Source organism: Chrysochloris asiatica, unplaced genomic scaffold (genome assembly GCF_000296735.1).
Source record: "Chrysochloris asiatica unplaced genomic scaffold, ChrAsi1.0 scaffold00192, whole genome shotgun sequence".
Taxonomy (NCBI): domain Eukaryota; kingdom Metazoa; phylum Chordata; class Mammalia; order Afrosoricida; family Chrysochloridae; genus Chrysochloris; species Chrysochloris asiatica.
The window spans coordinates 5,198,932-5,212,909 of NW_006408710.1; the positions used below are offsets into that span (position 1 = coordinate 5,198,932).

Genomic DNA, 13,978 nt, shown 5'->3' on the forward strand with positions numbered 1-13,978 from the left:
TCAAGTGTAGCAATGACTATGAGGTTGGATCAAGACTGGGCAGTGTTTCCTTTTGTCATGCATAAGGTCATTATGAGTCAGTACAGACATGAATCACCTAAGAACAATCTGTCAGCTGTTTCCCCTGTTGGAATGTAAGTCATCTGAGAACAAGCACTTTATCTTTTAAGTAGTGTTGTAGACCAGGGTTTAGAATGGCAAGACACTGACACTCACTGATTGAGTGAATGAATGATCAAATCAATCCACCCTTCCATCCATCACCTGGTCATCAGGTGAAGCTAGAGTTTGGATTGTTTATAAAGGCTGCTCCACCTCGGCCAGTCTACATCAGAACGGGTGCTGATGGTGCCGGGGGCATGGGACAGAGGAAACACATCAAAAACTCTGTTCTCAAGTCCACAGGAAAGCACCACACAGCCCATGAGCCCTTCTCCCCAGGACTTTGTAGTCTTCTGCTTTCATCTGCACCATCTTCCCCAGCCTGTGTGCACAGTCGGTGGCTCTGAGCAGCAGAGAGAAATGTCAGACAGCAGGCAGAACCGGAGTGCCTCCCGACGCCTGCAGTAACTCCCTTCCTGTGTTCAAGTTGCAAACCGTCACGGCTGCCTCTATAATTTTCCATTTAGGTAACATCTTATTTGCATGCTGAAACCATGTCCTTTTTTCCTATGACTGATGTAAAAGACTGCGTATTTCTAATTACGTTGCAGGCACTCAAGGAATCCAAAACTCAGAAAATATGTCAGGAACAATTTACAAACTGGCTATTTGTGTATATGCTTGCCTGGACCACAGCAAATACAGCAAGGAAAAAAAAATGTGCTCATTAAAAATGCCACCTCTCCTCAGCAGGTCTCTACTTCCATTTGTTCTTGCAGTTCTAACAAAGCACAGACCTCTATCTTAAATAGGAATGCACTTGGGGGGGGGGATCCCCTCCCTTCTTCTCGGTTGTTCTAAGCAGGGGTTTAGAAACATTGTTGTTATTGTTAAGTGCCATCGAGTTGGTTCTGACCCAAAGCAACCCTGTATAGTGTTTCCAAGGAGCAGCTGGTGAACTTGAACCACCGACCTTGCTGTTCAAACCAACTTTACAGTCCAGCGCATTATCCCATAGCGCCTGCTTTGCCTAATAGCTCTCTCCCTATCTTGGAAGCACATTTTTCCCCACACTCAAGACACTGCTTCTACAAAGCTGTACTTTTCTCTGTTTTTGTTAACTGAACTATCTCAAGAGCTCTGCCCAGGGTCCAGGGAGTTGGGACTGGATGATGAGCCCACAGACTTTTGGACAGAAATTGAATTGTGTCCCACCCAAATATATGTCAGCTTGGCTGGGCCATAATTCTCAGTGGTTTGACAGTTATGTGATGCAATCTGATGTGGCAAACCCATAATAGGATTACACAGGAAGTTTCTCAGAGATGTAGCGTTCAACACTTTTTATCTTACAAGAGATAAAAAGAGGGAGAAGTGAACAGAGAAAGGAAGACCTACTACCACGAAGAAACAAGAGCCTTTGGACTTGGGGTCCCTGCGCTGTGAAGCTCCTAGATGCCAAGATGCATAGAGATTTCAAAGTAATGTTGGTCCTACAGATGTTGAAAGAAGACAGGGCCCTTTCTCCAGATGTTGACGAAGAAAGAAAGCCTTCCCCTGGAGCCGGCACCCTGAATTTGGACTCCTAGCCTCCTAAACTGTGAGGGAATAAATTTCTGTTTGTTAAAGCACCTACTTGTGGCATTTCTGCTATAGGATCCCGCAGGACTGTCAGAGATGCTGTATGTGAGATAGAAGTACTGGACTCTCAAGATTCGGAGTCTACATTTATTTACTTTCTACATTTTAAATGCCACGAGATTATAAGCTGCTGGAAGGTATAAAATATGGCATCCAATGCCGCATATTGCCACAATGCTGAGAAAAGCGTTGTATAGAGCATTCAACATTAAAACAAAAACAAAACAAGCACAGGGTAACCCCACGTAGATCAGAACTGTACCCCATTAGGTTTCAATGGTTCTGATCAACCTTTCCGTTATTAGCCAAGTGTTTAGAATTTTGACAGGGATAAGAGCCCTAAGAGAGGATATGAGTATAAAGAGAAATGTTGATGAAATGCTAGGTGGGAAAATTACATGTCATGGGTGGACAGAGAAAAAGACTTCTAAAAGGAGAATAGTAAGATCCAGCAGAGAGGGAGGATGAGAACTGGAGAGAGGGGTCAGCAAAACCAGGAACACAGACTTTCCTGAGGAAGCAGAGACCAGTCGCTGCAAAGGCACCGGGAATGTCAGTAAGATGGCGCACAATTTCCCGTGGGATTTGACTTTTAGAAAGTCACTGGTTGAAAAGTGACAGGAAGCAATGGAAACAGCTAACAGTGGTTGTGAGGCTGGGGCAAGGCCAAGCAGTGTTTCGTCGTGCTGTGCATAAGGTCGCCATGAAACAGCACCTAACAACCAAAAATCTGGCTCCAGCGTACCTGGTGCTTGCCTGGCTTCACAGCTGTCTCCCCACCTCAGGGCCTTCGCACTTGCTGTTCCTTTGACTGGAAGTCTATGGTTAAGCATTTGACTGCTAACCAAAAGGTCAGCAATTCGAACCAACACAATGGTCCCACGAGAGAAAAATCTGATGATCCGCTCCCATAAAAATTCCAGCCTAGAAAGGCCTACTGGGCCATTCACACAAGGTCACTGCTGTTGTTGGTAAGTGCCATCAAGTTGGTACCAATCCATCACGACCCTATATAGGGTTTCTGAGGAGCAGCTGGTGAGCTTGAACCACTGAACTTGGGGTTCAAACTGACTTTGCAATCCAGCTCATTCACCCACAGCGCCACACCAGGATTCCCTTACACAGTGTCCCTGTGAGTCAAAAATTGACTTATCAGTGCACTCATGGCGGGGCTGTTGAAGAAGACCACTGGCCTTCTGGGATTGGCTGTATGTGACAGTCTGCATGAAAAACTGTTGTTGTTGTTAGGTGCCATCGAGTCAGTACCGACTCATAGCGACCTTATGCACAGAAGAATGAAACACTGCCCGATCCTGGGCCAACCTCACAATTGTTGCCACGCTTGAGCCCATTGATGCTGCCACTTGGCCAATCCATCTCGTTGGGGGTCTTTCTCTTTTTCTTTGACCCTCCACCTTACCAAACATGATACCCTTCTCCAGCGACTGGTCCCTCCTGACAATATGTCCGAAGTATGAGAGACGAAGTCTGGCCATCCTGGCCTTCAAGGAGCACTCTGGCTGCACTTCTTCCAACACAGATCTGTTGGTTCTTTTGTCAGCTCATGGCACTTTCAATATTCTCCTCCAACACCATAACTCAAAAGCATCAATTCTTCTACGGTCTTCCTTAGTCACTGTCCAGCTTTCACATGCATATGAGGTTACTGAAAATATCATGGCTTGGGTCAGGAGCACCTTAGTCCTCAAGCTGACATCTTTGCTTTTCACAAGAGAAACTAGGGATATTATATACAAAGATCCTTGATGTTCTCGAGCAAACGCAGCATATAGAAAGTATACTGAAGAGATCACAAACGAGAAGGTAAATATGGTGAAAGCAGAGCCAAAAGTTAAAAAATTAGAAGACCAACTTCAGGGTGGACAAATTGAAGAAATGATTTTTAGGCTAAAAATGAACTAAGTCTGGTGAGGAAAATGCTGCTGTGGAAACCATGGGAACCTTTACTGGAAGAACCTCCTGTCAATCAGTGCACGTGGCCAATAGAGTCATCATTCAGAGAGTTTGCTGTGTTGATGTCATGAAAAGAAACTGGTGGTAAAAATTTAAATTGTGCTTAACCTCTTTGGATTTGATCACATGAATTAAAATTTAAGTATATAATTTAAAAAAAGCAATAAACTTATCAACACCTAACAACACTACTTAAGACACCATGCCTGGTGACTCACACTCTTTCTGGCCTTTGTCTGACTTTACTAATAATTCTTTTAGATTTTATTCCCTACATGATATGACATTATCTTTTTAAAACACAGCCACAGATTAAGACATGTTATCAATATGCATAACATGTTCTATACTTATTATTCCTTTATTGTTTGATCGCTTGCTTTGTAATTTGCATTTTTCTGTTATTATAATATTGTTTGTCTGTCTCCCCCACGAGCCCCCATGAGTCTGGGGCACTGCTATTCTGCACTGTGTTTGTTTGCTTCCCCAAGGCCTGGCACAGTGACTGGCAAAGAGCAGGCGCTCAGTAAAGACTGGCTGAATAGCTGCTATGAAGGCTCAGTGTAGAGATGTTGATGTTGTTAAGTGCTGTAGAGTCGGATTAAGGTTTCCACAGAGCAGCTGGTGGGTTTGAACTGCTGACCTTGTGGTACTGCTCCCACAGCGCCACACCAGGATTCAATGTAGAATTAAGAGTCTCTATTTGTACCAGGTTTTTATGTTCAACTTCCATGGCAATACAAGAGAAGGCATTTATAATATTCTTTTCTAATTATAAAAAGTTATTGGGGACTGGAACAGATGATAAGGCAAAATATAGAATCTCCTTCTCCTGAGAGTCTTTAGGAAGGAGAAAAAAAAAAAAATGAGATAATTATCTTCTTGGGCTAGAAGAGGGAAGGCAAGAAATAGATGGAATAATATCATCCGGTTCCTTCTAGATGGATAAGTCCATCTCCCCACTGATTTAAGGGTTATTTGTTTCCTGCTGTCTTTTCTAAGTAAGCAGCAGACTGCACGGGATTTCTCAGGACTAAAGACACTAGACATGTCTATGGGTTCTAATTGAGGACACAATACAGAAACAATTGTTACATCCACACAGCTCACGCACAATCTCTCCAGTTAGAAAGAACTCAGTCAGGGCATTTAACTTGTGGTGGAGGGGAGGGTTTCTTGGCCAGTGATTTCCCAAGCTCCTCAAGCTGACTGACTCATTGGATCCAGCACGCAAGGCTGAAGGGAGACAAGGGAAAGAATCCAGCCTGTCAATTACGGCTGGCATTGGCACCTTTTCCAGGGTAGGTTCTGCAATAGGCAATTATACCAAGCCTATCACCCATTAACCAGGTCTTCTTAACGACAGCTGGGACTTAGATTTCAAATACTGTGCCAGTCAGAATGAGGACTTTGTGTTCCTGTCAACTTACACAATGTTCTAAGAAAATAATACCCCCTAGGGTTAATGCGCAGAGTCCTGGTGTGGTACTGTGGGTTAATGCGCCAGACTGCAAAGCCATTTGAACTGCAAGGTCAGTGGTTCAAGCTTACCAGAGGCTCCTCAGAAACCCTATACAGGGTCACTATGGGTCGGAACCGACTCGAAGGCACTTAACAACAACAACAGGGTTAATGTGCTAGACTGCACAATCGTTTTGAACTGCAAGGTTGGTGGTTCAAGCTCACCAGTCACTCATTGGAAACCCTCTAGAGGGTCGCTATGGGTCGGAACCAACTCGAAGGCATTTAACAACAACAAACTCCCACCCCTCCCCCGAAGAAAGAAAAGGGGGCTTTGAGTTGGTACCGACTGGATGGCCCCTAACAACAACAACAACAACGACAACAGTACTGTTGGAATGAAAGCATGCGGATCACAGAAGCTCAGCAGAGAAGCTAGGTCCTTGGCTGGCTGCACTACGCCATCTCTTCTCTAAATCTTCTTCTTCACTATGTCAGAGAATCTTACGTTGGAAGATCAGTATGTTTAAAAAGGAAAAGAAAAAGGGTTGGGCCAGGGGTGGAGCTTAATTTCCTATCAAAACCCAAACCGCACTAGATAAAAATCCATGATTAGCAAGGGGTCGACTCAACTTGGTCAATGTTCTGTAGGTACACTAGGAGGACGGAGGACATATGTCACTTTTGGATAGAGGGAGAGTAAGGGATTTTTTTCTTTGGCAAAATACTGTTTTCCTTCTAGAGAGTTCCTGCATGCTGTCCTATGCCAGGTTCCATTTTACATGCTAAGGCTACAGAGACAGATACAACACAAGACTAAATCTGAAGACCCACGTGGTGAGGTAGATAAGTCAACACAGTGGCATTTCTGGGCAATACTACTGGTTCAACTATTGGCCAACGTGTTGGCTTAAGGAAGGTCTGCCAGAGGAACCCACCCAGAGACTCCTGGGAAGTCAGGCTTGACAAGCTGTGTCTGAAAAGTCACAACCTTGAAAACCCAATGGGCCACAGTCCTCCTCTGACACACACGGGGTCGCCATGAGTCAGAATTGGCTTAATAACATTGTCCTAACAATGTTAGCGTAGTGGTTACGAATCCGGCTGCGAGCCGTGAGGTCAGCAGTTCGAAACTACCAGCGGTTCCGCGGGAGAAAGATGAGGCGGTCTGCTCCCGTAAAGATTTACAGCCTCGGAAACCCTGTGTAGGGTTGCTATGAGTCGGAACCGACTCCACGGCACATAGCCACCACAACCACAACAATGACACAAAAGAACCTGTACTAATAAGAAACAGAAGTTTTGGGGTGGCGCTGTGGGTTCATGCGCCAGACTGCAAAGTTGGTTTGAACCGCAAGGTCAACAGTTCAAGCTCAACAGCTGCTCCTCAGAAACTCTTCACAGGGTAGCTATTGGTTGGAATCGACTTGACGGCACTTAATAATAACAACAATAGGAAATAAATGACGAGAAATGAATCTACAAGAAAGAGCTGATACCTCAGTCTAAAGGAGTCAGAAAAGACTTTGTAGGTGATGGGATACTTGGGCCAAGGTTCCAAAGATGGCTCTGAAACTGCCAGAACGAGGGAGAATAAATTCCAAGCATGAGGCCAACTTCAGTATGGCGAAGTCTGGAGGGGTGGTAGGTTGGAGGCAAGTGAGGAAGGCCTCCTTCCCAAGGGAAAGCTTGGAATTGGTCCTACAGGATCAATGGATAGAGGTAGTGTTGTCAAGGTGGAGACCACCTTCTTCCTCCTTTTGTCTCTTTCCCTAGCACTTGACAGGGTGATGGAACTGGTTTCTATCTAGATTTTGGCCAAATTGACAAATCAAAAACAGAAGAAACATTCGTCTATTCTATTTCCAGGTCAACACCTCTGGGAATGGCGCAGGACCACGCAGTGTTTTGTTCTGTTGTGTGTGGTTCTTAGGTCTCGATGGCAACAAAAAGCCTCTGTGAATAAAGCTGAGACTGAGTTGGACGTAAAGGGACAGGTGGTGGTGATGTGCCGTGGAGTCGGTTCTGACTCAGAGCAACTCTGTATAGGGTTTCCGAGGCTGTAAATCTTTACAGGAGAAGAAAGCCTCATCTTTCTCTCACAGAATGGCTGGTAGTTTCGAACTGCTGGCCTTGAGGTAGACAGCCTGACTTGTAATCACTATGCTAGCAGAGCTTCTTAAGGGGACAGGTGGGTGGTGGGAAAAGCTGCAAAATGGCTGGAGCATAGGATGGAACAAAGATCGGGAATGGAGTCCTGAGATCTTCGAGCACAGAGAGAGGGGGTGGAAATTCCCATCCAGATCTGAAGATTGTCTAACTGAACAAAGAACGTGCTGTTCCCACCTTTCTCCAAAAGATAGGCCTACACTTCCCCGCCATGTTGCTCTCCCTGTCCACAAGCAGTTCTCTTCTCTTCATCCCCTTCCCATCCTCTCGTCCTCTGAGAAGACGTTCTTCTCAGCCATTTGCTTAGAGTTCCAGGAAGACAATTCCATTTTAATAATTCCTTCAGCGAAACCCAGTTGAAACTGTTCAATAAACTCTTTCTCTGTCTAGAACAGCTGAGCAGGGGATATTTTATTGAACCAAATACTATAGTTAAATGGAAATTGCTAACATAGATCATACACAAATTGCCAATTTTCAAGGAATTAGTGTTTAATAAAGTACACATAATCCCAAAGTCCTATTAAACTTTTAAATCTTTTTTGGTTTAGGATACTGAATCATGATTCATGATTCAGTATCTTAAATCTCAGTGGTCCTCAAAGAACCTAATTTATGAAAACTCCATTTTCAGATGATATAAATTTTTAAGAGATGGCATTTTGACAATAAGTGATCCAAAGTGTATGATGTAATCTAAATCCCAAGAGACATCTGGGGACTCTCCATGTGACTTGTCCATTTGCTCAGGAAATAAGAACAGTGCTGTACCCGAAAAACGAACTGAGACTAAACCTGCTCCTCCTCAAAGAGTAAATGGTCAACTTTTAATGATATTTACAGCCATTGGCTAACTGTAGTAACAGAACTAGGAAAAGAGACACAGAAGGGAAGTGCCTACCCATCCCTGCCTGTTGCCACCAGTGGGGAGGAACGTTGACATTGGAGATGATGCCAAAGCAGAACCCTAAAAGGTGAGTGGCTTTTTCTGGGAAGGATCAGCTTTGGACTCGATAAGCTTGGAAGAAGGATAGGACATTTTAGTGATGTCCCCAGGCTAAGTGGAATCGTGGTGTGGCACTGTGGGATGATGCACTGGACCACGAGGTTGGATTGAACCACAAGATCGGTGCATCGAACTCACCAGCCGTTCCTAAGAAACCCTATACAGAGTCGCTATGGGTTGGAACTGACTCAACGGCATTTCACAACAACAATGGCTAATGGATGTGGTGCTGAGAGAAAAGGAGATGCCCTGGGGGCACAATGTTAAGGTGGGCAGTTCAAACCCACCAGCAGCTGCTCTGCTGGAGAAAGTATAACCGTCTGTGCAAAGATAACAGCTTTGGAAACCCGATGGGGCAATTCCATCTGTCCTATAAGGTGGCTGTGAATCAGAACAAGTATTTTTTGTTTATTTATTTGTCTAAAGAGAAGTATAAGGTTGTATATACACACACACACACACACAATTATGCGCTTTTGTTTTTGTTGTTGTTGTTGTTGTCAGGTGCCATCGAGTCGGAACCGACTCATAGCGACCCCATGCACAGCAGAAGGAAACAATGTCCGATCCTGGGCCAACCTCACTACCGCTGCCACACTTGACACCATCAATGATGCCACCTGGCTGATCCATCTCGTTGGGGGTCTTCCTCTTTTTCTCTGACCCTCCACCTTACCCAGCATGACATCCTTCTCCAGCGACTGTTCTCTCCGGACAATGTGTCCAAAGTTTGTTGTTGTTAGGTGCCGTCAAGTCATTTCTGACCCATACCGGCCCTGTGTCCAACAGAACGAAACACCATCTGGTCCTGTGCCAGCCTCACAATTGCTGCTACACTTGAGCTCCTTTTTGATGCCATTGTGCCAACTGTGCCCATACATACACACAGATGTGCACACACGTCACCCTGCTCCTTCTTCTTAGATCACGGCAGATCCAGGACACTGCCTGGGTCTCCCCATCCAGCCCAACACTCTCTCCTCGCCCGCGGCTGCTCAGCACTCAGGGAAGCTACTGCTAGAGCAGGAAGTGACGTTATCAGCATTCGGCAATGCCCAGCCTAGGGCGGTGTGCCAAATGTCTAGAGCCATCTAAGATACAGCCACTTTACTGTCACCCATCAGTCCAAGTAATAGGGTGACACTCGCTTCCTCCAAGAACTCTAGTGGGCTTCTGACAAACCCAAATGGGACAAAGAAAATGGGGTGGCTGCCTGAGGTGTGCACCAGCTGTGCGGTCCCTTCACAGCCTACTTCACTCCCATGATCCTTTGCTCTACTTACCCTATTCCTTCCCCCACAATCCCCTGCTCTATCCCACCCCAACTCTCCTGAAACTCCCCTCTCCCCCTTCTTCAGTGCCACACCTGTGACCCCAATGAAGATCCCAGGACAAACTCCAGGCCCTCCAGGAGTTTGCAATGGAGAGGGGACCAGAGCCAGCTATAGACAGACACATGGATCACCTAGCAGTGGGGTGCTGGGGAGGAGCCGACGCAGGGCAGATGCAGCAGAGTCAGGAGACATGAGTGGCCAGCCGGGGCCTCTGGAAGAAGGTGGGTTAATGAGGCAGAGAGTCCGCGAAAGGATAGGAACCACTTGACCACCCAAGAAGGAAGGTGCTGGGGGTGTGTGAAGAGCTCTGAAGACACATAAGTGTCAGGTTCCACAATAAGCAAGGTAAGCAAGGCTTACCTGTGCTTATTTACGAATCTATAGTGAACAGGGTCAAGTCCTGAGGTAGCGCTGTAGGATACGCACTGGATTGCAAGGTAGGTCTGGACTTCAAGGTCGGCAGTTCAGATTTACCAGCTGTTCCTTGGAAATACAATGTCACTATGAGTTGGAACTGACTGGACAACACTTAACAACAACAACAGTGAACAGGGTTACCAAGAGTCAGAGCCAGCTCAACAGTACTTAACCGTAACAGTGAACAATTTCACTTTTTTTCCCCCACAGCAAAGATTCTGCTTCTCGGTCTGGCATTTGTGTTTCTCCCAAACCGGCATCACCTCCCTCCAGAATTCAATCCTCTCCAAATGCACAATCCCTGACAGAGAGGGGACCCAGTCAGCAAGGGAAGCGCGGGTTTCCTGGTGCTTTCTTGATGTGGTGGAAAACCTGTGAGGTTATTCACAACAGATTAGAAAACACAAATAAGCCAGTGTTTACCTTGCTTATTGGGCAGTCTGTGTCTAACGGTGAGGGCAGATGAAGTCCAGGGGCAGCTGGGCGTCTGATCTAACAGGTCCTGATAGCCTGTGATGGGGACCTTGTGTTTGGCTCTGGCACTTCCTAAGTGGCATTTTTATAGGGTCCCTCAGGCTGCTGGGAGATCTGAAAGTTGGAGGATCAAGATGGAGACACAGTAGAGAGAGGCAGGGAGAACCATCCAGGGTAGACCAGGTGGGGTTGAACAACTGGGAACAATGCTCGAGCTAGCGCCTTATGGGCGGTATCTGTAGTCAGAAACGCAGCAATCCATGATGGCAGGAAAGTAGGCATGAATTATGGGAGCGCGACAATTGGGCCTGCGGCTCACCAAAAACAGCACAGGAAGTAACCTTCTTTCCCTAAGCGGAACCTGCAATGACAACATCACCTATGTGACTGTACCTGTTCCAGACTGAGGAGTCTGCTGCAGCGAACCCAACACCAAAGAAATCCATCACAATATCGGCAAAACGGTAAGAGTTGGAGAGAAACACTTCGCCTTGCAGATGTACGAGAACAAAGGCTGAAAGCCAATAAGCTGGCCTTAGTAGTTGCAAAACCAATGCAAGCTGGAGTCCTGGGTAACAGAGCACATCAAAGGTACAACCCTGTATTAACTGGGAAGCCTACCACGGGCCCTCCACCATCTTTGACAAAGAGGAAAACAAAAATGTTCAGGTTCCGATACTTATGAGTATGGCAAGAGTTACTCGGTAAGATCTGACATAGGTGTTATGCTTTTAAAAACAGATTAAATGGGATCATATGAATGTGAAAGTTAGACAGTGAATAAAGAAGACCGTAGAAGAATTGGTGCATTTGAGTTATGGTGTTGGAGGAGAATATTGAAAGTACCATGGACTGCCAGAAGAACCAACAAATCTGTGTTGGAAAAAGTACAGCCAGAGTGCTCCTTGTAAGCTGGGATGGCCAGACTTCGTCTCTCATACTTCAGGCATATTATCAGGAGGGACCAGTCCCTGGAGAAGGACATCATGCATGGTAAAGTGGAGGGTCAGATAAAAAGAAGAAGACCTCCCAGCAAGCTGGATTGGCACAGTGGCAGCAGCAATGGGCTCAATTGTAGCAGCAATTATGAAGTTGGAGCAGGTGTGGGCAGTGTTTCATTCTATTGTGCATTGGGTCACTGTGAGTTGGTACTGACTCGATGGCAACTAACAACAACAAAGTATGGGATGAAAGAGACAACTACAACTGGAAGGGTAGATGAGAAGCTTAGGGGCACTGAGTTTAAGTTATAGGCGGGGAACATTTTAGGAAGGTGGGGTAGGATGGTTGTGTAACTTGAAGAATGTCAGTGTTGTTGTTGTTAAGTGCCATAGAGTTGGTTTAGATCCATAGTGACCCTGTATAGGGTTTCCAAGGAGTGATTGGTAAGTTTGAATCATTGATCTTGTGGTTCACACCGACCTTGCGGTCCAGTGTTTTATCCCACAGTGCCACATACATCCCTCCTATGTCTAAAGTACACAAGACAAAGTCTCTCCAATCTCGTTTGTAAGGAGCTTTGTTAGTATTAGCTTAAACACCCCCTTTCTCCTGCTGGATCCTCCTGGGACCAGAAAGGATGTTCGAAAAGACTCCTACATTTCCCTATCACTCACCACCTCTCATGTCAGCCACTGCAGAGTGGGCCACGATTTACAAATAGGCCCCGTAACCCAAGAACCATTCTGTGTGGTTTTTATTCCCTCTTAGACCAAGAAGGTCATTTGTAGTTTAGAAATATCTGAGGAAGAACATCATGAAGAAAAACCATCACAGAAGAACCATGGCAGCACCTGCATGCAGGGCAAGGCCCAGCTTCTGTGGACGTCCAAAAACAAAGTCCATTTGGACTCCTGATGTTGGGTCTCTTTCTCACCATGTTCCGATCTGTAAGACTTCCAAGTTCCTCAAACATCGCTTGTCGGGCCCAATGAAAAGAGTCTATGTTCACACTCTGGCAGCAACCACTTGTAATAAAGCTTAGCATCTGTGAGCCCCTCTAATGTTTGCTGGACTGTGACCAGGGGTGACCACAACCAGCCTTGCAGCACACAGGGGCAGCCGATCCTGGACACTGGAAGTACACGCCATTTAGCTTCGTGGACTGTCTCATTCAATGTGAAGGGGGACGTGGGGAGAGAAGATAACAGGAAAACAAATACTTGGCCATTCTTCTCATTTTATGTGACTAGAAAGATGTCTCTGCCTGGAGGATAAGGAGACACAATCTCTTGAGGTCTCAATAACCAACTGCCCTTGCCATAAAACCATGCCCTGTCTCCCTCTCCATTCTGGTCATATATAATGAGGTGGTCGGTGCACTGTGGGGCAGGAAATGGCTCTGCTCAGGGTTTTTCACTCATCCAGCCCTGGCATTACAATGGGCACTGGGCATCCGGACATGAAGACACAGCTTAAGTCTGGTTGGGGAGAGCGGCTTAATAAACCAACCATTGCCAATATTCAAATGCATATAGACCCAGGTCTAGTAGTAGTTACCAGAAGAGGGTCAGTAAGGGAAGGAAAAGACCCCAAGACTGACTCCCTTAGTATCACCAGAAGAAACAGCCCATTCAGAATGATGCTGGACTCTTGACCATCAAAACTGAAAGCAAATAAATGTGGGTGTGGGCGCTTAACCATTATGTTTGTGGTAGGGGCCTTGGTGGCACAATGGTTAAGCACTAGGTTTCAGGAGGGAGAGGTTGACAATCTGCTTCCATAAAGACCACACCTTGGAAACCCTCTGGAGCCCTGCTCTGTCTTAGAAGTTTACTACGAGGCAGAATCAACTTAACAGCACACAACGACAACAAGTTTGCCAACACTTGTTACAGCAGCAATAGGGAACAAAGGCAAATAGTGTTTTGGTCAGGAAGCCAATCCACAAAATGTTAAAAAAAAAAAAAAATCAGAAATGAGACATGGCAGGCCCCACAAGTGACAAGGCACCATACCTTTGGATGTAGGGTCTCCAGCTAGACATACTTCTTAACCCCCAACCAGATCTGCGCTCATGGCTCATAGGAGGGATGGGTGGATCACTCACTGCTAGATCAGAGAACTGGGAACCAAAGGGGGCAGCAATTCCTGACCAGGTGCCCAGGAGGATGCCCATACCAAGGACATTTTAGTTAACCTCTTACGCTGCAAGGCATCTACTGAGTCCTGCCAACTCTGACAGCAGAGGGCAGCTCATCAGAAAGACTATGTTTTAGGAAACAGGACTCTTAACAGACAACTCAGAATAATATCCGCTGGCAGAGCTTCCTTAAGCAGATCTCATTAAAGGCTTGAAAACAAAATCCAGTTAGGTCTCGGGTAACCCTTCTCTCCACAGCTAACTTTACAAACTGCCAGCTCTCCTTCTCTTCCAGCTGTTTGTGTGTAGCTGAATAAA

At 45.9% G+C, this 13,978-nt stretch overlaps 1 protein-coding gene and 1 pseudogene across 2 annotated transcripts in view; one reads left to right on the forward strand and one right to left on the reverse strand.

Annotated features, from left to right (window-relative positions):
• Positions 1-13,978, reverse strand: part of SLC39A11 (solute carrier family 39, member 11) — a 426,313-nt gene that overhangs the window by 220,819 nt on the left and 191,516 nt on the right. The gene's annotated exons all lie outside the window — the stretch shown is intronic.
• On the forward strand, positions 2,907-3,788 carry LOC102812460 (annotated as a pseudogene).